Here is a 25,000-nt window from a genome sequence, read left to right as displayed (position 1 = left end):
AACAGTGTGGTACCAAGTTCACAGTGGAATTAACACCGTTTAAAGGGTTGAACACGCTTATGAACACTGGTATGGTGTTAACAGTGGAATTAGAACACGGAATTAATGGCTTAGCCGGGAAGGGCACAAGGAGGATTGTAGCTCCTCCTCTTCCTTCTCCTCTTCCAACCATTTCTAGGGACTGAACTCCTTATGAACAGTGTGGTACCAAGTTCAAAATGGAATTAACACCGTTTAAAGGGTTGAACACGCTTATGAACACTGGTATGGTGTTAACAGTGGAATTAGAACACGGAATTAATGGCTTAGCCTGGAAGGGCACAAGGAGGATTGTAGCTCCTCCTCTTCCTTCTCCTCTTCCTCCTCTTCCTCTTCATCCTCCTCCTTCTCCTCCTCTTCCTCTTCCTCCTGGTGGGATCTGTGGTGCTCCTTCCCTCAATGTTTCCAGATGATACCCTTAATATGCCCTTGATTGCACTTTTATTGGGCTCCCCCTCCACCCCTCCTCCTCCTCCTCCTCCTCCTCCTCCTCCTCCTCCTCCTCCTCCTCCACCTACAACCTTTCGTTCTCCTTTTCCTCTTCCTCCTCCTTTTCCTCCCCATCCCACTCCTTTCCCTCTTCCTCTTCCTCCTCTTCCTTCTGTTTCTTCTGCTACCATTTTTCTTCCTTTCCCTCATCTCTTCCCCTCCTCTTCTTCTTCCTCCTCCTTCTCCACCTCCTCCTCCTCCTCCTCCTCCTCCTCCTTCATGACGTGCTCCTCAAGCAAGACCTTAGGCTGACGCCTTCACCGCAAGTGGCCACTTACTGAGAATGATCACTGTTATAGTGAAACTGTTATTTATGGTCCTCCACGGTGTTGTCGTCAATCTCGTTATTTATTGCACACTATATACGGTTGTCAGAAATAATAACATTATTTGTAATCAAAGATCCGCTGTGATGGCTACGATTATTTTGTTGCGTTATTGATATTTTTTGAGCATTGTTATTCTCTTCGTAGTTGCGTTATTCTCTGGCGTTATTGTTGTTATTATTTTGTATATATTCTTTCGGTATTGCGTTATTGTTTGACTATATTCCCCCCCTCTGCTCTTATAGATGGCTATAACTACAGGGTTATATGATATCTATATTTCTATTGACGCTTTATTTTTCTCTATTCACTCGTTGGTGTCTTCTATATTTAAGCAATCGCTATTTTTACTTCTTTTTCTTTTGTTACCTTTCTACTTCTTTTCATTTTTTTTTCTCCCTTACGAATTACTGGAAAATAATTGCAATGGAGATTAAGTCTTATTATATTCTTTTCTATATTTGAATAATTTTTGTCCTTTTTTGTTTGTTATATTCATTCTAACCTTAGTTTATATTTTCTTGTATATATATATATTTTTTCTTACCTTATGTAATTCATCTTACCTAATCATTCTATTCGAATACATTCACTTGTTTTATTATTATTATTATTATTATTATTTTTTTTTTTATCAAAAATCAAGAAACCTGTGGAGTGGAATAAAGACTAAATATTTTGTATATTTTCTCACTTTTTTCGCACAGGTATGGGCTATTCTTATGACGCTTTATTGGCAGTTCACTGTGTAAGGCATATTACTCGTGAACGATAAAGTTTAGCCATGAACGATAAACTTTGCCGCTTGAGCTCCGACTCGGCACTATAAAATTAATCTCACCCTTTTCTTGGGTTCCCGTGTGATCGACGATTCTAGAAATGTTTCGGACAAAAATCTAGTCTACTCTTGTAAATGTATCATTTCGCTGAAATATATATATATACATATATATACACATATATATATATATTAATTCGTACCCCCATTAATTTCCAAACCCAAAAGCAAATTAATTGTCACATGAATATTTTTTCTGAATAATACATCTTCGTCCCCATATTAATTTTCCTATTCAAATGCTCAAGAAAATACTCAAAGAAAATGAATAGTCACATGATAGTCAAACAACCACATTTCAAGCATTTTGCATCTTTTATAGTACTTTCCCCAGTTTCTGAGTGTATGAGGATTTTAGCTATTCTCAGTTAGGGTAAGAAAAGTCAATCACGTTTTTTGTGTTTATTTATTGATTGATTATTTGATTTATTTTTTATTTAGTAATCTACATATATATTCTTATTTGTATGTTTATTTTTGTATTTGATTAATTACTTATCTATTTATTCATTGGTTTATGTGTTTATCTATTTATTTGTTAATTTGTCTATTTATTTAATTATTCATTTGAGACGCGCGTTCCGTTTTTCGATTACAACGGTCGCCGTTTTCTATATGCCATCTCATTAGTCCAGCGAGCGGTCAAACATAATGTTTATTTCAAAGACCATGAGTTTCATTTTCGAAATGAATTATTTCAACAAAATCCCGCTCGAATCTATAAAAGAGAGACAGCAGATAATCATTTGCAAAGCCCCCCCCCCCCAATCGTGTTCTTTTCATAAGTTCACTTGGTCTGCGGTTGGTTTCTTGTATATCATGTTAGGGGTCTTCTCTGATGGTGATTATTTCTGGGCGGGGGGAGAGGGGGTGAGGAGGGGGGGAGGCGGGGGGAGAGGGGAGAATTCTGGGGTTTGAATTCACGGGAAGTAGTGATTTTGTTGTGAAGCCATATTTATAACCAAAAGTGCTTGTAATATTCTTCTGTGTTTCTTTACACTGTGTGCGTGTGTGTGTGTGTGTGTGTGTGCGTGAGAGGGAGAGAGAGAGAAAGAGAGAGAGAGAGAGAGAGAGAGAGAGAGAGAGAGAGAGAGAGAGAGAGAGAGAGAGAGAGAGAGAGAGAGAGAGAGAGAGAGAGAGATATTTACCCTGGTCTTGGGTCATGTGCAATTACCTTCCCACATGGAAAACTCAGACCATGTATATAGATTGATGCGCGCACACACACACACAGACACACACACACACACACACACACACACACAGTGTAAAGAAACACACACAAACACACATACACAAACAAACCCTGAGTTAGGACGATTGTGGTTCTGAGTCCTCCCTCTCCTTCATACTCCCTTTCCTTCCTCTTCTCCCTCTTCTTCTTCCTCATTCTCTTTTCAAAAATCCTCCCTTCTACCCTCTCCTCCTCCTCTTCCTCCTCCTCCTCCTCATCTTCTTCCATGACCACTTCCCTCCTTCTACCGCTCGGACGCTCGCGGAGCCATAGACAATGGAAAGCAACTCTGACACGCGAAACCAGAGACAATGTGGCCACCATTATCTTCCAGACTTGCAGAGGGTCAATCTTATATTTCCTCTCCAAACCCTTCTTCCCCTCCCCTTCCCCCTCCTCCTCCCTCTCTCCCCCTCCCCCCCTCAGGGGGGTGGGGTGGACCTACCGGATGGGGAGGGGGGTCATCTTGCAGGGTTGTGTTCCGGTTTGTTTGTATGGTGAGTTCTTGAAGACGATTCCTTCAAGATCTTGTGCGAATTTGTGTTCATGTTTGTGTGCGTTTTTCTGTTTGCGTATGCGCACACATACACACACACACACACACACACACACACACACACACACACACACACACACACACACACCTCTCATGGCGCTGTGGTTAGAGCTCTGGCCTGCCACTACGGAGGTCCGGGTTCGACTCTCGCCCGGGGCTGAAATAATATCAGTATCGCAGCGCTGAGGGGTGTTACTCCAACTCTCGTGGGCGGGGAGTTGGGGGTGTGTGTGTGTGCAAGGTCATAGCATTACCCATAGATCGGACTTACGAGCTCTGAGCTCTCTTCCAGGAGGGAAATAGCTATCGATCACGAGTCTAACACGTGATCCAAAGACCAAGTGAATACACACACACACACACACACACACACACACACACACACACACACACACACACACACACACACACACATATGAATGCTAACAGACGATCGTTTGCAGTACCTTTTCTTTTGTAGCTGCTAATGTATTTCTTCAGCCCTCCCTTCCTGACTCCCCCTCTCTCACCCTCCCTCTCCCTCTCCCTTCTCCTCCTCTTCCTCTCCCTTCTCCTCTTCCTCTCCTTCATCTTTTCTCCCACTCGTTAATATTTTCCCTCCTTTTTCACACTCATTTTCACGGCTTCCCATTCCTTGGCCTCCTCGATTCCTCCTCCTACTCCTCTTCCACCTCCTCCTCCTCTTCCACCTCCTCCTCCTTTTCCTTCTCCTCGCCTCTTCCTTCCCCTTCTCTTTCTTCCCCTTGTTTTCCTCCTCCTACTCCTCTTCCACCTCCTCCTCCTTTTCCTTCTCCTCGCCTCTTCCTTCCCCTTCTCTTCCTTCCCCTTCTCTTCCTTCCCCTTCTCTTTCTTCCTCTTCTCTTCCTCCTCCTTCTCCTTCTCCCCCTTCTCCTCCTTCTCTTCCTCCCCTTCTCTTCCTCCTCCTTTTATTCCTTCCCCTTCTTTCTCCTCCTCTTCCTCCTTGCCCATATCATATCCCTTATTTTACTCGTAATCTTTAGCTTCCTCCTCACCAACATCCTTCCCCTCCTTATTCTCTTCCTGCTCCTCACCCTTATTCTCCTCACCCTTACCCTCCTCGCCCTCCTCCTCCTCCTTCTCCTCTTTCTTCTTACCCTCCTCATCCTCATTCTCCTTTTCTTCCTGGTGAGATCTCAATGTGAACTATTCTTATTTCTCACCCTTATCCTCGTCACACTTACTCTCCTCCTCTTCCCCCTCTTCTTCCTCCTCCTCCTCTTCCTCCTCCTCCTCCTCTTTCTCCTTCTTACCCTCCTCATCCTCATCCTCCTTTTCCTCCTGGGGAGATCTCAATGTGAACTCTTCCTCTTCCTCACCTTTACCCTTGTCGCCCTTACTCTCCTCCTCTTCCTCCTCCTCCTCCTCCTCCTCCTCCTCCTCCACCGGGCTGGAAGCATCAGCGTCGAACGTGACCGACAGTTCTCCGTCGCCGTTTCCATAAATCCTCGTCTCCGCATCGGCCTTGTCGTCTTCCCTTTGCCGTCGTCGTCGTCGTTGCCGCCCCTGATGGGGTCGGGGGGGCGGGTTGGGGGGTGGGGCGGTATGGGGGGGGGGATTCACGTAATGGTTCGCTCGCTGATTGATTGCGAGAATAGGAGGTGAAGACGATGAATTTTGAGTTGTTTAATAATTTACTGAGTTAATTAGTCATCCGAGTCAGAACTAGAGGCAACGAAGCAGAGGATCTGTGGAGGCGAGGAGCAAGAGGAGAAGTCTGGAGGTGGAGAAGTGGAGGGGAGAAGTGGAAGGTGGAGTTTGGAAGTGGAGAGGGTGAGAAGTGGAGGGGAGAAGTGGAAGGTGGAGTTTGGAAGTGGAGAGGGTGAGAAGTGGAGGGGAGAAGTGGAAGGTGGAGTTTGGAAGGGGAGACCGTGAGAAGTTGGGGGATGTGGACGGGAGGAGTCTGAAAGTGGAGAGGATGAGAAGTGGAAGGTGGAGTTTGGAAGGGGAGACCGTGAGAAGTGGACGGGAGAAGTGGAAGGAGGAGTCTGGAAGTGGAGAGGGTGAGAAGTGGAGGGATGTGGACGGGAGGAGTCTGAAAGTGGAGAGGGTGAGAAGTGGAAGGAGGAGTTTGGAAGGGCCGTGAGGAGTGGAGGGATGTGGACGGGAGGAGTCTGGAAGTGGAGAGGTTGAGGAGTGGACGGGAGAAGTAGAGGAGAAAATGGAGAGAGATGGAAGTTTGGAGTACGTGGAAGGGGAAAGAGGCGTTAAAAACGAAAGGTAAAATTTTGAAACGTAAAGGGACACGCAGTGTGAAAAAGTGGAGGATGGGTTAAAAGTGAGTACCCCAACCAATAAGAAAAGTAGACTACAAGAGAATATTTTAATAACTGGTCATCCATGACTAAAGAGTAGAATACAAAAAACGAAGACCTAAGAGACGCCGTGGGTTCTTGGTGAAGAAAGACTTCATGGCGAGAGTCCCTCTGGTGGGAGTTCTGCCGAAGACAACGGGTCCTTCTTCGCGAGTTCGGAGGAGAGAACCCAGAAGTCATCAATGATAAAAGAGTAGAATACAAAAAACGAAGACCTAAGAGACGCCGTGGGTTCTTGACGAAGAAAGACTTGGTGGCGAGAGTCCCTCTGGTGGGAGTTCTGCCGAAGACAACGAGTCCTTCTTCGCGAGTTCGGAGGAGAGAACCCAGAAGTCATCAATGATAGAAGAGTAGAATAAAAAAAAAAAAAAAAAAAAAAAAAACCAAAACCTAAGAGACTCTGTGGGTTCTTCACGAAGAAAGACTTTGTTGCGAGAGTCCCTCTGGTGGGGGTTCTGCCGAAGACAACGGGTCCTTCTTCGCGAGTTCGGAGGAGAGTACCCAGTAGTCATCAATGATAAAAGAGTAGAATACAAAAAACGAAGACCTAAGAGACACCGTGGGTTCTTGGCGAAGAAAGACTTCTGGTGGGGGTTCTGCCGAAGACAACGGGTCCTTCTTCGCGAGTTCGGAGGAGAGAACCCAGTGGCCCTCTGAATAGACCCAGAAGGAGCATCCAGAAAATATTTCCTCAATCAGGTTCTCCATGTATACTATTCCTTGGGTACGCTGAGACTTTTCCACACTGACTAAAATTGCTAAACATCCATTAACTAGTATTCAACCTGGAGACTAACTAGAGGACCTCTCTAGAGCCTTCTGGGGGAGAGGGAGTTTCTTGGATCCTTGTGGGAACGCGTGGACAAAAGCTTCCCAGTGGGAATGAAGAATTCTGAGTCCTTTCGCTCCTTTGGGATCCTTTGGGATTTCCGACGAATCTCGTATGTCGACAGGAGAAAAATCTAAAGAAAAAAAGAAAAAAAAATATATATATGATATGATTCAGGAATAGCATCGGTAGATATTGTATATGAAATATTATATAAGCCACGCCATGTAAGTGAATTAAGATGAAGATATGTTTTATGGAAGAGAAAATGAGATATAAAAGCTCAATCAAAAGAGTCTTTTTTTCTGTTAAGAAACCCGAGCCGTCTCCCTCTCTCCACAGACAAATGATGATATAAATATATAACATTCGAGATTTAAATTGGTACCAGAAATACAAGAGAATGTGGAAGCCAGTGTATTTAACAATCCTTCGGATTAGATGTATGTATATGTATGCATGTGTTTATGTAAGTATTTATATATGTATGTACTCGTATATATGAATGCATGTTTGTGTATGCATGAATGTATGTATGTATGTACTCGTATATACGTATGCATGTGTTTGTGTTTGCATTTATATATGTATGAATGTATGTATGTACTCGTATATATGTAAGTATTTATATATGTATGTACTCGTATATAAGTATGCATGTGTTTGTGGATACATTTATGTATGTATGTATATATGTATTGTATGGTCTTCAATGACAAAAGAGTAGAATACAAAAAACGAAAACCTTAGAATCGCCGTGGATTCTTCACGAAGAAAGGCTTCGTGGCATATACGTATACGTATGTATGTATGTATGTATGTATGTATGTATGTATGTTCCTCCCGTTCCTCCTGAAATGAGAGATGGGCCTCAAGCTCCGTGTACGGCTTCAGCGAGACAGCAGAGTCCCTGAAGGACGACTTGAGGCCGCACGATACCGCCCTCGCGAAGCAAGGAAGAACTTCGTGACTTATGAACGCGTGCAGACGAAGGTCCCGTGGAAGAAGAAAAGAGGGAAGGAAGGAAGAAGGAAATGAAGGAAGAAGGGAAAGAAGGAAGAAGAGATGGAAGGAAGGGGGAAGGGAGAGACAGATATATATATATATATATATATATATAAATATTTATATATATAAATATATATATATATATATATATATATATATATATAGAGAGAGAGAGAGAGAGAGAGAGAGAGAGAGAACGGAGAAAAATGATGAAAAAAAGAGAACGAGAGAATGGGAGATCGAGAAAGAGAGAATGAGAGAGAGAGAGAGAAAGCGAGAACGAGAGAGAGAAAGAGAGAACGAGAAAGAGAGAGAGAGAGAGAGAAAGAGAGAGAGAGAGAGGAGGCGCGAGCAAGTTCGATGAATGCGTGTATGAAGAGCGTAGAAGTAAGAGGGGGGTGAAGGCATGATCTTATGAAATATGTGAGGTTCTAAAACTTGCAATGGCCTTGCGAACTTCATAAGTGCAACTATTTTCAAAAAGCATATTCGCCTCTTCCCCTTCCCACCCCACTCCCTCTCCTCCTCCTCCTCCTCCTCCTCCTCCTCCTCCTCCTCCTCCTCGACCACCTCACCTTCTTCTCTTCTCTTCGCCTGACCCCCTCTCCTCTTGCGTCCTCCCCCTTCCCCTCCCCTCTTCCTCCTCCTCCCTCTTCCTCCTCCTCCCTCTTCCTCCTCCTCCTCCTCTCCCAATCCCAATACCGCACTCCCAATTCCAACCCTCTTACATTCCCCACTTCCTCCACATACCACTCCCACCTCTCCCCCTCCCCCTCCCCCCCAACTCCCAATCCACCTATTTTCCACTTCTTATTCATCCACACCTTTGCCCTCAGCTCCACCATTCCACCCCACAACCTCATCCACTTTCTAGCTTCTAGATTCCACTTTATAGATTTCTCCACCCATCTCTGCCCCCAATCTCCACATCCTTTCCCCCCCATTCCCCCCTCTTCCCTCAGTCTCCCCCATCCATTCTCACTTCATTTTATCCCCCCTCCCCCGTCTTTCTCACGCCCCTCCATCATCGGGGGTAGCCGTGGTGGCGTAGTGTGAGAACTCACGTCTCGCAGTCGTGGAAACATTTGTTAGGCTCTCTTTCTCTCTCCTCTCTCCTCTCTTCCTCTCTCTCTCTTTCTTTCTCCTCTCTCTCTCTCTCTCTTTCTTTCTCCTCTCTCTCTCTCTCTCTCTTTCTTTCTCCTCTCTCTTTCTCTCTCTTTCTCTCTCTCTTTTTCTCTTTCTCTTTTTCTCTTTCTCGTTTTCTCTCTCATTCTCTCTCTCTCTTCTCTCTCTCTCTCTCTCCTCTCTTTCTCTCTCTCACTCACTCTCACTCTCTCTCACTCGAGGATTTTGTTATACAAGGAAGACCCCAGTCATTCCACTACTTCAGGACTTCCTCTGAGAATGACTCTGCTGGAGGCGAGGCTAGGATAGGATAGTGCAGGATAGTGCAGGGTACGGCAGGTTAGAGTAGGGTAGGGTAGGCGAAGGTAGGGTATTGTAGGCTAGGGTGAGCCCAGGTCGGGTTAGGTTAGGCCAAGATACGATAGTTTTACTTCGGGTGTCTTCGCAACTGTCCTCCATCTCTGATGCATATCTGAATCTTCCTCGGTCACGCCATTCCTATATCCCAGCTCCTCACTGAACGAGCAGTGTTACCCACATATCCCAGCTCTTCCCCGAACGAGCAGGGTTATCCACTTATGCGCGTTGGGAATCGATCTTGTCTCGTACGTAGTCTCAGGTTCGATTCCCGGGTCACGTGTCGAACTGTAGTCGCATCACTACGACCAGAGTCTTTTACGATAAGAACATAAGAAGGAAGGAGGCTGCAGGAGACCATAAGGCCTACACTAGGCAGTTCCATGTCCATTACCACCTGTCATCCCCATCCATAAAGTTGTCTAACCGTTTCTTAAAACAACCGATAGTTTAGCCGCTCAGTGCATGGTTACTAAGTCTATTCCATTCGTTGACCACCCTATTAGTAAACCAATTCTTGCCTATTTCCTTCTTAAATCTAAATTTGTCCAATTTAATTCCGTTACTGCGAGTCCCGCCCTGTTGTCTTAATATGATGACCTTGTTTGCGTCACCCTTGTTAAAGCCTTTGATCCACTTGAAAAAAAGGATGATAACTCTTGGTTTCTAATGTCACTCCGTTTAGCTGCCTCTCTCTCCCTCTCTCTCTCTCTCTCTCTCTCTCTCTCTCTCTCTCTCTCTCTCTCTGTCTCTCTTTCTCTCTTTGTCTCTCTTTCTGTCTCTGTCTGTCTCTCTCTCTCTCTCTCTCTCTCTCTCTCTCTCTCTCTCTCTCTCTCTCTCTCTCTCTCTCTCTCTCTCTCTCTCTCTCTCTCTCTCTCTCTCTCTCTCTCTCTCCCCTTCCTTCCTCCATCCATCCCCTTCTCCCCCTCTTCATCTCTTCTTTACCCCCGTCTCATGCCATCTGCCATCTGTTCTCCCGCCTGGCACCATCTGTATCAACGTTAGTCACCGTCTGTATCTTCCTTAGACACCACCAGAACTCTTGCCAACCACCAGCTGCTCCACCAGCTGCTCCATGGGTGGTGACCGGCTGAGCCTTGCCTACTGTCACATGCTCCATCGTTGTACAAATACCCTAGTCCAACACCATCTGTTTCTCGACAAATGCCAGATGGTTAACGGACACTCATTATCTGTATCCTCACGAACCGTCTGCATCTCTGACCACCTTTACCATCTGCAATACATCCTTGCTAAGGACCACCTTTCTCCCGAAACCATCTATGACCACTTTTACCATCTGCAATACCAACCATGTTTTCTTCACACCTGCGCCTTCACTCACAACTCTCTGCCGGACCATCTGACTGCCACCTATTTCCTTTAGTCAACCATCTGGTCTTCCCCCACCACGCCAACCACCATCACCACCATTATCACCACCGTCTCCCTCCCCCCTCCCTCCTTCTCCCTCCTCCTCACCATCTCACCTCCCACTTCTCCCCCACCTCACCCTCCTCTTCCTGTGCCTCTTCCTCCTCCTCCTCCGATTCTGCCTTCCCCTCCTCCTCCTTCTCTATCCCTGCCTCCGCCTTCCTCTCCTCTTCCTCCTCCGCCTGTACTTCGTCTTCTTCTTCTTCTTCCTCGTCCTCTACCTCACCTCACCCTCCTCTTCCTCTGCCTCTTCCTTCTCCTCCTCCGACTCTGTCTCCCCTCCTCCTCCTCCTTCTCTACCCCCTCATCTGCTTCCGCCTTCCCCTCCTCTTCGTCTTCTTCTTCTTCCTCGTCCTCTACCTCTGTCCTCTCCTCCTCCGCCTTCTCCTCTTTCTCGTCCTTCTCGTCTTCGGCCTCGTTCTTATCCTCTTTCTTCTCCTTCTCGTTCCCTTCCTCCTCCTCCTCCTCCTCCTCCTCCTCCTCCTCCTCCTCCTCCTCCTCCTCCCTCCCTCCCTCCTTCCATCAAGTCTTCAGACCCCGTCTCGTCCAAGCTCTCCACCGCAAGCGGAAGGCGTGATGAAAAATATAGAATAAAAATGAAGGAGAGAAACGTGGAATGGATGAATGGGGAACGATGAATAATGACGAGGGACAATGAATGAAGGTGGCGAGTCGATAGTTGAAGAGTAAAGAGTGAATAGTGAATTGAGGTGTGAATAGTGAACACAAACGGTGCATAATGACTGATGGTTGATGGCCGGGTGAATTTGATATGAACCAGCTTAGTATGAGGGAGGGAAGGAGGGAGGGAAGGAGGGAAGGAAGGAGGGATGGGGGGGCTTTAGGAAAGGTTGGAGAGCACAGAGGGTGGGAGCCAGAAAGAGAGAAAGGGAGGGAATTGGTGGAGAGTGATGGAGGAAAACGAATGGAAGGGAAACTTTTGTGGAGAAATGGGAAAAAGAGGATCAAAGGAAGGAAAGAAATAAGAGAGAGAGAGAGAGAGAGAGAGAGAGAGAGAGAGAGAGAGAGAGAGAGAGAGAGAGAAAGAGAGAGAGAGTGAAAGTTAGGGAAAGAATTTTGAAAGAAGTGGTGGAGATAGAGTGAGGAAAAATGAAGGAGATAAAGAAGGAGAGAATTAAGCTGGGTTGGAGAAACTATAAATTGAGAGACTGGACGGGAGAAAACGCGCTGTGAGGCTGGGTTGGGAGAAATACGTTTTGTAAGACTAAGGAGAAAATGTGATATTTGAGCCTGGGAGAGAGGAAATGCACAGCGAGACTAGACTGTGAGATAATAAGATTTGAAAGACTTGCTTGGGAGAAAATGTGCTGTGTTAGACTTGGGTTGGAGATGAGAGAAAATTAAATCAAAATCCAAGTGATGAGAGAAACTGTGATATTTGAGCCTGGGAGAGAGAAAATACCCAGCGAGACTGGACTGTGAGATAATAAGATTTGAGAGACTTGGGAGAAAATGTGCTATGTTAGACTTGGGTTGGAGATGAGGTGTAGAACGTCGGGAGAAAATTGAATCAAAATGTAAGCGATGAGAGATAACTGTGGGAGTTAGACCATACGATTTAGGTGAAATGGGAGGCTGGAATATAAAAAATGCACGAGACTGGAAAATGAGCATTCCAGGGAGGAGTCCAGTAAAGGCTGGGAATTAAGGAGGAAGGGAGGAGGGGTGGAGCGGGTAGGAATAGAGGGAGGGAAAGGGTGGAGGGAGGAGGTTTAATGACTTTTTTTTAGGCCTTTAGTTAGATTAGAATAGGTTGGGTTAGGTTAGTTTAGGTTAAGTTAGGATAATAGGAAATGAATATTACCAAATATTAGTTGTGATTTACGAAATGTGTCCTTGTCCATGACAATAGTGTCGAAACGATTAAAGTTAAGGATTGAAGTATAGAAGAATTTCTTGGGAAAATGAAGATTATTGGAGAAGGTAAAGGGAAATATAGAAAGAGGCTGACAAACTTAGAAAAAGTGAGAGATTGGAAAATGAAGACAATGTCATATGTGAAAGATGTTTTTGAAAATAAGTAGAAAAATCAAAATAAGATATTAGGTGTTGCATTTGGATCAACGTATGAGAGCTACTTAATGATGATGATGATAATGATGATACTGATGATATTAGTGATGATGGTGATATTGGTGATGATGATAGTGATAGTGATGATGATAATGATAGTGATGATATTGATGCTGATGGGGAGGAGGAGGAGGAGGAGGACGACGGGAACAATGACAACACATAACAACGATGACTAGAACAGTTTCAGGTACGGATACAACAACAACAAGGAGGTGGAGGACGATGGGGGGGGGGTTCGCTGTGACACTGCACAATGAATGAGTGCCGTGCATAATGAATAACCGTGATAAAAGGGTGACGGGAAGGCGCCGGGAACGGCAGCTGTGTTTGCAGCATTTTCTGCAGGCTGATGTCCTCCCCGTGTACGTTCCGAACTGTCCGCCCTCGCTCCCTCTCTCGCGCTCTCTCTCTCTCTCTCTCTCGTTCTCTCTCGCTCTCTCTTCTGCTCTCTCTCTCGATCTCGTTCTCTTTCGCTCTCTCTCATTCTCTTTCGCTCTCTCTCTCTCTCTCTCTCTCTTTCTCTTTTGTTCTCTCTCTTTTGCACTCTTTCTCTCTTTTGCTCTCTTTCTATCTCTCTCTTTTGCTCTCTCTCTCTCTCTCTCGTTCCCTTATTTTCTTTTTCTTTTTTTCACCCGGCTCGGCTGTTCCTTCTCGTTCTTTCTCTTCATCTTCCTTTTCCTCCCCCCCCTTCCTTCTCCTCTTCCTCCCCTTCCTCCCTCGCGTCCCCATTTGGCGAAAGGGCAGTTCACGTAATGAGAGAGGAATAGATATATAGATAAAGATGGATAGAGAGAGAGAAAGAGGGAGAGAGAGAGAGAGAGAGAGAGAGAGAGAGAGAGAGAGAGAGAGAGAGAGAGAGAGAGAGAGAGAGAGAGAGAGAGAGAGAGAAAGGAGAGAATGACAGCGACAGAGACACTGCGAGACGGATAGAGAGATGATCAAGAGAGATACTTCAGATGCATCAGAAATACAAGAAGGCCAAAGAACCAACGGCACCTTCCTTCTTTGACGCCCCAGTGATGAAGATATGATGACTGCAGGAATTGTCAGGAACCGGGGATGGGGGGTAGGGGGAAAGGTAATTAACTGCACCAGAAATCCTAGATAAATAGGTTTAATTGCGAGCAAAGATTCAAAGTCGTTAAGGATCGCACAGATAGGTGGGTACGTGAACAGGAAGGACGAAAGAAACACAGACAGAAGAGGAGACTTGGGGAGGGGGGGGAGAAAGTAAAGATGGCTGAAACGTGTGTGTGTGTGAGGAGACCAGAATGAATCACAGAAGATGGCCAGCTAAATGTGTGCACTGTGAAGGTGTGTGCGTATGTGCGCGTTTGTGTTTTTGTATGTGTGCGTGGTTATTTTGTGTTTGTGTATCTGTGTGTGTGTGTGTATCTGTGTGCGTGTGTGTGTGTATCTATGAGTGTGTGTGTATATCTGTGTGTGCATGTGTACCTGTGTGTGCATGTGTACCTGTGTGTATTTACCTAGTTGTATTTACCTAGTTGTATTTTACGGGAAGGGGAGCTATGCTCGTGGGGTCCCGTCTTCATATCTCATTTTATCTAAACTATTTTTAAATTCATGTATTGTTTTTGCACACACCACTTTCTCATCTAACTTGTTCCAACTGTCTATTAATTGTGTGTACCTGTGTGTGTATGTGTACTTGTGTACGTGTGTATGTCCTACAGGAACCAAATTCCTCCATTTCGCAATACTTCCTTAAGTACTTGCAAGTCTACCAGTCTGCCTGTCACACGTCCATGTCTAGACACTTCATCTACCCATACCATCTTTATTTGCCCCGTCTTTTCAAACAAGCCCAAACACAACATGCTGAATGTGATTAGCGTATAGGTACACGTGTACGTATGCTTATACATACACAAGTGCGTATACATGTATGTATACATGTATATACCTAAAACGTGTAAATCGAATGTAGACCCCCAAATGTCGTGTAAGTATTTCTAAGGGTGACTAAGACGAGGTGAGTGAGGAGGGGAGGAAGAGGTGGCGAAGGGAACACGGGAGGGCAAGGGAGAGTTGCCTATATATATATATACGGGCATGACTAAGATACTAGAAAATAAACCGGGTTCAGGAATTAGCTAAGAAAGAGGAGGAGCATAACGAGAATATGCGGTGATGATGTTTGTGTTCCGCAATTTAGTCCTCATGATGTTTGTGAAGGTTTTTTAACGATGTTATGATATTATCACAGCGTCTGAAGTTAGACGTTGTGATGTGTACTATGGTAGCAAAATACGTCACCAGTGTAGAGATGTGGCCACGCTGAAAGTTAAATATTTCACATATAAACTGTGACGCATCTGTTTGTGAACGATGATGATAACGTGGAGATCATTTTCTTTCGATGTTGCGTTTCTCTTACGTCATAATTATGACGTAGAAATGACGGAAGAGAGGGAAGATGACTATAAAATCAATGATGAAATTAGCGAGGAAAAGGAAAATGGTAAAGGCGATACTGTTGCTGTGGATCTTTCTCAGCGTTATGACGTCATATCGTGCCACAAGTCACTATATATATATATACATATATATATGTATATATACATATATATATATATATATATATAATTAGAATTACAACTGCACTGATTTGAGTTCCTGTGAACATTTTGGCATTCTTTTCTAATCTTTTCGTATCTTTACCACAGCAGAATCCTCTGTTGCGACATTAACGTCACACTAAGTCTTCCAAACCATGTGCTATCTCCATATTTTATCGTCTATATTGTTCTTCTCGAATTGGGGTATTTGGAGGAGGTACTTTACTTCGAATAAACACGGGGGGAGGCTCCAAAGAACATAAAAATAGTAAGTGACCAAGGGACTTATCAAAAATGTATATGTGTTTTGATTATAGTGAAATAGTTTGATAATGACCATGTCAGATTAACACCATATATGTATATATATATATATATATATACACATATATGGTTTCAGTAATACAGGGATTGGCAATATTATTGTCAATAAATACCTTTCATTTTGAGCGACAACCTTAGTGATTACTACTACACCAATGGCAGAATCCATAATTCTTCCTCTTTATTTTGGTTAACGTTATACGATTTAAATCGTGGACGTGACACTCTTTCGGCAAGATTGGATTCTCTTGAAGAACGGGGGAGTAGTTTCTTCAATCGAACGAGAGTTCGCATTACCACTCCAAGAATTCGAAACTCCTAGGGCAGGACTTGCAGTAATGGGGGGTTTAGATTGGACGTTTTAATATTAAAAAGACAGGAAATGGCCAAGAACTAGTTTACTAGTAGGGTGGTCAACGAATGGAATAAACTTAGTAACCATGTAGTAACCGCTGAATTTATCGGTTGTTTCTAGAAACGGTTAGACAACGTTATGGATGGGGATGATAGGTGGTAATGGACATGGAACTGCCTAGTGTAGGCCTTATGGTCTCTTGCAGTCTCTTTCATTCTCATGTCAACTCCAAGAACTCCAAACGTGTTTATTAAGAGGTATCGGAGGCAAGGAATTAGCGTCAATGATGTCCAAGTGAAGATTTTAACTAAGTTAGTTAAGAGTCTTTCAATGAACACCTCAAACTGCGTTACAATTGTCTGAAAGGTTCAGAGTATGATATACAAATACGCTGTCAAATGCAAGGGTTGATTTAAGAAAAGATTAGATAACTTTTTGGATAGGGATGAATGGTTGTAATTGACATGGAACTGCCTGGTGTAGGCCTTATGGTCTCTTACAGTCTCCTTCATTGCATACATCCAAACTTCGCCCAAGGTTTACTAAATACAAATGTATCCTTCATTTTTTTCTGCAACAATTACTTCTCGAATATTTTCTTAGAATAAGTTCATATTGGTGCAAGAATACTTAAAAAAAGAAATAATGTTTACATCGCTTTGATGCAGTATGTGTCAGGTTTAGATTTTCTTTAATGTAATTTCGATTTCTTTGGTGACAGACTCCCCCCCCGAAGTCCAAAAACACACACACACACACACACACACACACACACACACACACACACACACACACACACACACACACACACACACACACACACAAAGAGAGAGGAAAAGAGAGAAAGAGAGAAAACCAAAGCGCCATTGTGTATCTGTTCAGGTCTGTGTCAGCCAGGGAAGGACGCTGCAGATTCTTTGAGGCTGCACAAAAATGCGATAGGTGCCAAGGATGCTGCCTCAAAATGACACCAGTGGGGTAAATGGTGACAAAAAGAGAGTAGATGGTGCAAGTGCACTGGAGAAGTTAGATGATAATGGTGGCGGAACACTAGGTCATTCCCACGAGCATGCTACTTGCTATTGTCATTTCGTCTGAGTAGAAACAACTTCTGTTATGATTTTTTTTTTCTTCAAATTTTCGAGTGGCAAATTACTCTTGCGTCATATAATAAGAAGCTGGATGACGAATTAAGATAAGTAAAACCTAGAATACGAATATTAGACACATTGTTGAGATGTTCTGACAGAAGTCTTGATTGATATAACCCAAGTCGTTTGCACACAGACGAAGTAGCAAAAGCAAATAGCATATTAGCCTAGTGTGCCACCACGTTAAGGCCTTAAGCACACTGGCGACTTTGTAGAGCCACAAGTGGCTGCGTTTTGTGGCGGGGATATTTTCTCCCATAGGTTCCCATTGTTTTCAAGCTTTGCCGATCACACCCACCAAGTGTGATCGGCAAAACGCAGCCACTTGTGGCTCTACAAAGTCGCCAGTGTGCTTAAGGCCTAATAGTGAACTAAGGACAGTAGATAGTGAGGGCTTACTTAAGAAAGTAGAACAGTAGATTGTGCTCAACAATTGACGATGAATCCAGGCGAGCGTAGATTGTGAGTTCTTTGTAGGATTAAGAAGCTACATTTGATCAAGAGAATACAAAGAAAGTCTAAGAACTTATTAAACTATAAAAGAGCAGAAGACGATGATAACGCAGTAGCGTGAGTGTAATGGAAGACGTGGGTGAAGGTAGAAAGGAAGATATAGTGAAATAGTAAATGTTGATAGTTGGGTACAGTTTTAAGTGGACTCGGGAAAGGGGAGGACATTTTGCTTTCTAGAGAAGTGAGAAGGAACGTTTGGCTGTGAAGTAGTACTAAGAGACACAGTAAGATGTAATACCGCAGTTGAGTGAACCTGTTCTTGCCTAATTCCTTCTTAAACATAAATCTTAAATTTAGATTGAAGAAGAACTAGGCGAGTGGTTGACGATTGGAATAGACTTAGCAACCTTGTAGTGAGCGCTGAAGCTATAGATTGTTTTATGAAAAGGTTCGACAACTTTTTTGGATGGGGATGACATGTGGTGATGGACATGGAACTGCCAAGTGTAGGCCTTATGGTCTCTTGCAGTCTCCTTCATTCTTATGTAGAGAGCAAGTGTGATAAGAAAGTATTAATATAAGTAGTGAATGTAGGTGCAAGGGAGATTATTCTTCAGGAATAGACTTAGTGACGGACACGGATGTTTGAGAAGAGAAGGATGTCGTATAAGGAAGAACGAAAAATGTACTTAGAAGCACAAACGCAACACGACCCCGTTTGAGATCCGGAAGGTTGCATTTAGGGAGAAGAAGGGAGTTTTAGGGAGCAGGGAGGCCCAAATTCTCGGGATGACATCGCAAGCAGTGTGACTCACGCCTAAAGCCTAAACAAGACTCAGGTAAAAATGGGAATGAGGCAGAGGACGGGAGGAGAGTGGGAGGAGGAAGAGTTGAGGAGTGAGGGAGGGCGGGAGGAGGAGGAGGAGGATGGAGGAGTGGCTGTGGAGGATAAGCGGGAGGTACGAGCAAACGAAAAGAGGGGAGTGCCAAGGCAGGTGGAGTAGCCGAATCAGAGGCACTGCGAGACGATGCCTTGGTGATGGAGCAAAGGCTTCGGGCACCTGTAGTGTATTAAACGCGTACACGGAGGAGGGGGGGTACAAACACGTGTGCATATATGTACATGTCTGCGTACGTGCATACGAATGCACATATGTGTACACATGTACACACACACGCACGCACACACACGCACACGTACGTACGCACGCATGCTGTCAGCGGTATTTGCAGTTATATACCAGACTTTTGGGTCGAAAACTGTCGAACCAGGAAGAAGGACTTTGTCACCAAGGACGTGTTCGCTGTCAACGCCGTCGTCGTTCACGAAGAACTTTGTCGAAGGCGACGACGGAGGCGGCGGTGGTGGTAGGGGAGGGGGAGGGGGTAAGAGGAGGAAGCAAGCGAGCCTGCGAGCGATGAAGAAGCAAGAAAGCAAGCAAGCAAGCAAGCAAGCACTGGTTTGTCCACATAAGGCGCTGGATGGAGGTTGCATTTTTGGGCCACTGACTAAGTGCCCTTCGTGCCATCAAGAAGCGCTGCATTTGGCACCCGCTATCACGGCCGGTGCCAAACCAACCCGTGATAACACCTACTGTGGCGCCCATCCTTGCTCGATACCCCCACCCACTTGGTACCTCTCCCTCCCCCTCACCCCCCACCTACTCCTGCTTCGCTTCACTGTCTTACCACGTCCACATAGTACTCAACCACATCACCGATGTGGTTGGGTACTAAATACCAGCTGCGTTGTCAGGCTTACCGTACAGAGCATTCCAATATATATATATACATATATATATATATATATATATAATGTGTGTGTGTATAACAAAAAATCATGATACTCTAGTTCTCTAGGTCAGCTGGAGAACTAAGACTGTCTTCATTTTTTATTCAAATGAAAGCATAGTACTACAAAGGGGGTCGAGAAAAAAATATACGAATTCAAAACCATAAGATGAAAATTATTTCTATATATCTAAATCTTCTTTTGAAAGAAAATGAGAGGGACGTGGGAAAGAGTCACAAGGAAGTACATTCCAGGAGACTTCTTTGGAATGAAACTAAGACTAAGAAGACACATGGAAATGGAATTTACAAAAAAAAAAAAAAAAGAAATCGACAAAGTACCTCAGAATATGAGACTTGAACTGGATTCAGAAGAATAAAAAAAAAAAAGACAAAAGAGAAGAAAATAAGAGAATAAAAAAAAAAGATAAATAAAATAAGATATTAAGAAAAAATAGCAATAGAAATGTTGACTTAGTAACCGTTTAGTAGGTGCTGAAACTATTGGTTGAAAAGATTACATAGTTTTATGGATGAGGGTGATAGGTGGTAATGGACATGGAACTGCCTAGTGTAGGCCTTATGGTCTCTTACGGTCTCCTCTTCTTCATCACGTCCAGAAACCTTTAGTATTGAATAAACATTAGAAAACTAAACTTTGAGAGTCAAATCTCAAGCTGAGTGAGTCGTCAGCTCTATATTGAGGTCTTGCTCGAAATGGGCGAAGTAGTAACTCGTGCCCATTAGGCCTTAAGCACACTGGCGACTTTGTAGAGCCACAAGTGGCTGCGTTTTGTGGCGGGGATATTTTCTCCCATAGGTTCCCATTGTTTTCAAGCTTTGCCGATCACACTTGGTGGGTGTGATCGGCAAAGCTTGAAAACAATGGGAACCTATGGGAGAAAATATCCCAGCCACAAAACGCAGCCACTTGTGGCTCTACAAAAGTCGCCAGTGTGCTTAAGGCCTTACTCTCATGAGAGTAGATCGGGTAAAGGAATATCATGGGAGTAGTTTATGCCTAGCTCACTACTACTCTTATCAGTAACTACCGAAAACATCTTGTGACGACGGGGGGTAAGACATTGAGTCATTACCCTCAATTTTTTTTTTTTTTCTTCTTCGTGAGTGTAAGACGTTCCAGTCACTCATGACAGTTCTTCGTGCAAGTAACTCCCTGCGTAAACGCGCCCTAACTACTACTATCGCAGTCTTCCGACACTTCAAACGCAATGCAAGAAGAAACTAATTATGAAAGTAAAAATTGCATTGTACTCGGGCCGAGCGAGACACGCACACGGCGGACGCTCCCAATTCGCAGACCCACACTCGACTTCGCGGGCGACCGGGGGAGTTCGACTGTGTTCGAGTTCGTAGATAAAACTCCTCTATATCTCTCTCTATCTCTCTATATCTCTCTATATCTTTCTATGTCTCTCTCTCTCTCTCTGTCCCTCTTTGTCATTTTCTCTCAGTCTCTTTCTGTTTCTCTTTCCCTTTATTTTTCATTTTCTATCTGTATCGCTCTTTCACACACACACACACACACACACACACACACACACACACACACACACACACACACACACACACACACACACACACACACACACACACACACACACACACACACACACACACACACACACACACACACACACACACACACACACACACACACACACACACTCACTCACTCACTCACTCTTACACTCACACGTAAGTACGCACATTTCCACAAGGAGAGCAAGGTAACGTAAATGTGCTAGTTAGTTTTATAAATACTCGGTTCCGAAATAAACGTAAATGAATTTCCTTGGCCAAATGACACGACTCTTTTTATTTCTCCCTCATTCTTTCTTCCTCATCTCCTTCTTAGTCTCGCTTTTGAACTGTACAGAATGCCTTGGTTCATCTGGAGGAGATTGAATGGAGCATTGAGGGAGAGAACGTCAGGAACCTTGGATCGAATATTTCTCCTAAAGCACTGCTCAACAGCTGACTGTTACTCATGTCCGAAGGAAGTTGTGGACTTAAAACTGCTTTTACGCGGAAAGAGATTGGATCTATAACTCTGTTGTTAGAAGAAAACAAGACTTGTTACCGTTCATAAGGAAAACAGGTGTGTGATGACACAAGTTGGGGTAGAAAGTAGATCATGTCTTTTGACTTTTTTTCTTTTTCGAATTTTGAGCCGGTATGAATCTACGAGGTGTATAGGCATGAATGCCTCTGTAAGGAATGAAATACGTATGCCTCTGATGCCGAATAAATAAAGAAATAGATCAATATATAAGCAAATAAATGGATAATTAAATGAAAATATGAAAATAAAATCACCACCCCAAACAACACAAGAATCGTATCTAGCAACAATTAATTCATATTATTATTCTCACAAAACTATCTTTACTCTCTATTCGCTCAGATTTATAACTTTGGTGGGTCCTAGCTGCCGTCTATTGATTTTTACTAGTCAAACCTCAAAGGACATCTTCGCGGGAGGTCGTGTGAAGTCTAACGGACTCTTTAGCAATATTAGACCAAAGAAGTCTGGGCCGGACGATGGATCGAAGACGTTGAAGATAAAAACTAAGTAAACGCAAGACGAGGTTTTTTTTTGTTTTGTTTTTTTCTTATCAATTGCAGGATTTTCATTCAACACAAGGAATCAGTACCGTCTTGATTGAAAACAGATTACCTGGTTAAAGCGTAAAAACTCTTCTCCCAGGTTACACGCTATGTACACTGGAGACTCAGGACATCACGCCCTCACTCTCACGCTCTCACTCTCACGCTCTCACTCTCTGGATGGATGGCTTACAGGATGAATGAACGGATGAATGGATGAATGGATGGGTTTCTTGATTTCTTGGTTTTATATGCGCACGCACGAACTCACGCATGCTAAAACACACACACACACACACACACATACACACACACACACACACACACACACACACACACACACACACACATACACACACACACACACACACACACACACAACTCTCACTCCTCTCTTTCTCTCACCTCTCTTTCTCTCTCTTTCTCTCACCTCTCTTTCTCTTTCTTTCACCTCTCTCACCTCTCTCTAGCTCTCTTACTCTCTCACCTCTCTCTCTCTCTCTCTCTCTCTCTCTCTCTCTCTCTCTCTCTCTCTCTCTCTCTCTCTCTCTCGTTCTTGTTTATCTGAATTTTAATGCGGTGGTCGAGACCACATCCATTAAGTTTACCTCTTCTTCCCTCCCCTCCCTCACTCCCTCCCTCTCTCTCTCTCCACCTCTCCCTCCTCTCCCTCCTCCTCTCTTCTCCTGGAATCGCTTCCTCTTCGCGACTCCTTCCACCTCCTTCACCTCCTTCACCTCCTCTCTTTCCTGTCCTCCTCCTCTTCTCCCTCCTTCCTTTCCTTCTCCTCCTCTTCCTTCTTCTTCTTCTTCACTTCCGTCTCCTCTTGTTCCTTCTCCTCCACTTCCGTCTTCTTCTCTTCCCTTTTCTCCTTTTCCTTCTCTTCCTTCTTCTCCTCTTCCCTCTCCTTCTCTTCCTCCTCATCCTTCTCCTTCTCTTCCTTCTTCTCCTCTTCCCTCTCCTTCTCTTCCTCCTCATCCTTCTCCTTCTCTTCCTTCTCCCCTTCTTCTCCTCTTCCTTTTCATCTTCTTCCTCATCTTCCTCTTCCTACTACTCATTCTTCCTCCTCCTTCTCCTCCTCCTCCTCCTTCTTCCTCCTCCTCCTCCTCCTCCTCCTCCTCCTCCTCATTATTCTCCCCCTCTCCCTCCTTCTCTTCTTCATTCTCCCCCTCTCCCTCCTCCTCCTACTCCTCATTCTCCCTCTCCTCCTACTCTCCCTCCTTCTATTCCTCCTCTTCATTCTCCCCTCTCCCCCTTCCTCCTCTTCACTCTCCACTCCCCCCTTTCCTCCTCCTCCTCATCCTGCCCGAGTCCTTAAGTGGAAAATGAAGAAGAAAAACGTTTCGTACGAAGTCGATGCCTTGTGAATGATTGAAAAGTGGGAAATGTATAACCTCCCAACAATCAGCTTTGCATGATTTCATTTTCTGCCCAATTTAATTATGCACAACGACTAACAAGGCAGCATGCAACACTTCCCCCCCCTCTTGGCTCGCTTCACGCATACACGCACGCGCGTGCACACACGCACACGCACGCACATACTTTGACACACACGAAGCGTCCTATGTTGGGCTTGAAAATGGGACACGTGTGTGTGTGTGTGTGTGTGTGTGTGTGTGTGTGTGTGTGTGTGTGTGTGTGTGTGTGTGTGTTCTCCACGTTCATGAAAAAAAGAACAGCCACGGTTTGTTTTTGTTCACATGCACATGAGAGAGAGAGGTGAGAAAAAGAGAGGTGAGAAAAAGAGAAGTGGAAGAGAAAAAGAGAGGTGGAAGAGAGAAAGAAAGGTGAGAGAAAGAGAGGTGAAGAGAGAAAGAGAGGTGAGAGAAAGAGAGGTGAGAGAAAGAGAGGTGGAAGAGAGAAAGAGGTGGAAGAGAGAAAGGGAGGTGGAAGAGAGAGAGGTGGAAGAGGGAAAGAGAAGTGAGAGGGAGGTGAGAGAAAGAGAGGTGGAAGAGAGAAAGAGAGGTGAGAAAAAGAGAGGTGGAAGAGAGAAAGAGAGGTGAGAGAGAGAGGTGGAAGAGAGAAAGAGAGGTGAGAAAAAGAGAGGAAGAGAGAAAGAGAGGTGAGAAAAAGAGAGGTGGAAGAGAGAAAGAGAGGTGGAAGAGAGAAAGAGAGGTGGAAGAGAGAAAGAGAGATGAGAAAAAGAGAGGTGAGAGAGAGAGATGTGGAAGAGAGAAAGAGAGGTGGAAGAGAAAAGAATGAACGTCCATTGATGGATTCAGGAATTACAGTACCCATGGACCAAATGGTCTCAAGATGGCCTATCGTTTCGCCTCCCGCGCGCATAAAACTGGGGTTAATGTTGAGTAATTTCATATTTCTATGTGCGCGGAACCTGCACACGATAAAAAGTATTTTGGAATAAACATGTGATTTGTCTATTTTAACTAATTCATAGGCTAATCATTCGAGCCGCCTTCCTCAGCCAAATTGATGAAGTGAATTCTGAAGGACGTTTTACATTTCATTTATTCATCTATCTATTTCTATTTTTCTTTCAATCTATTCAATTATTTATTTTTATCATTCTGAAAGACTTTTTTTTTATCTTTATTTGATATTATAAATCATGTTTATTTTTGTTTTTATTTATTTCATTTATTTATTTAGCTGTTCATAGTGATTTATTCTTTATTTTTAGGATATAATACCAAGTAATATAGATATTCCAAGCGATATTTAAACGCACCCATATAAAATTTTCAAACAATTATATTTTTGAAACACTAGTATTTACAATGACTTCGGTAAGTAGAAAACTATAAGAATAATCAATTTCAAGTAATTTTAGCACTTATAGCCTCCCTACATAAAAGCGCTTTTCTTGAATAATAAGCGAGGATGGTCAGAATGTTGAATTGATTGCATTTATCATTATTGCATTATTTTCTAATTATTAATTATTCATTGTTATTACATTAATTATTACATCGTGTGTTCCCTAAGCTTACATTTTATAATATCTCACAATTAATGGAGAAGAGTTTGTTAGAGCGTCGGTTCCTGCGCCGGAGGTCGAGGTAACGGCAGTTTGACACCTCCCGCAAG

The 25,000-nt window shown here is 43.9% G+C and overlaps 1 protein-coding gene and 1 long non-coding RNA gene across 11 annotated transcripts in view; one reads left to right on the top strand and one right to left on the bottom strand.

Annotated features, from left to right (window-relative positions):
• The window catches only part of LOC143019565 (uncharacterized), a 679,507-nt gene that overhangs the window by 613,131 nt on the left and 41,376 nt on the right, over positions 1-25,000 (top strand). The window lies entirely within an intron of this gene.
• LOC143019566 (uncharacterized) overlaps positions 6,263-25,000 on the bottom strand; it is a 467,386-nt gene continuing 448,648 nt past the window's right edge. The window contains exon 3 of the long non-coding RNA XR_012965829.1: positions 6,263-6,777. This is a non-coding gene — a long non-coding RNA (uncharacterized LOC143019566). The remainder of the gene's footprint in view (positions 6,778-25,000) is intronic.

Source organism: Oratosquilla oratoria, chromosome 37 (genome assembly GCF_046742065.1).
Source record: "Oratosquilla oratoria isolate Oo_2021 chromosome 37, ASM4674206v1, whole genome shotgun sequence".
NCBI lineage: Eukaryota > Metazoa > Arthropoda > Malacostraca > Stomatopoda > Squillidae > Oratosquilla > Oratosquilla oratoria.
This window is presented reverse-complemented; position numbering and strand designations above follow the sequence as displayed.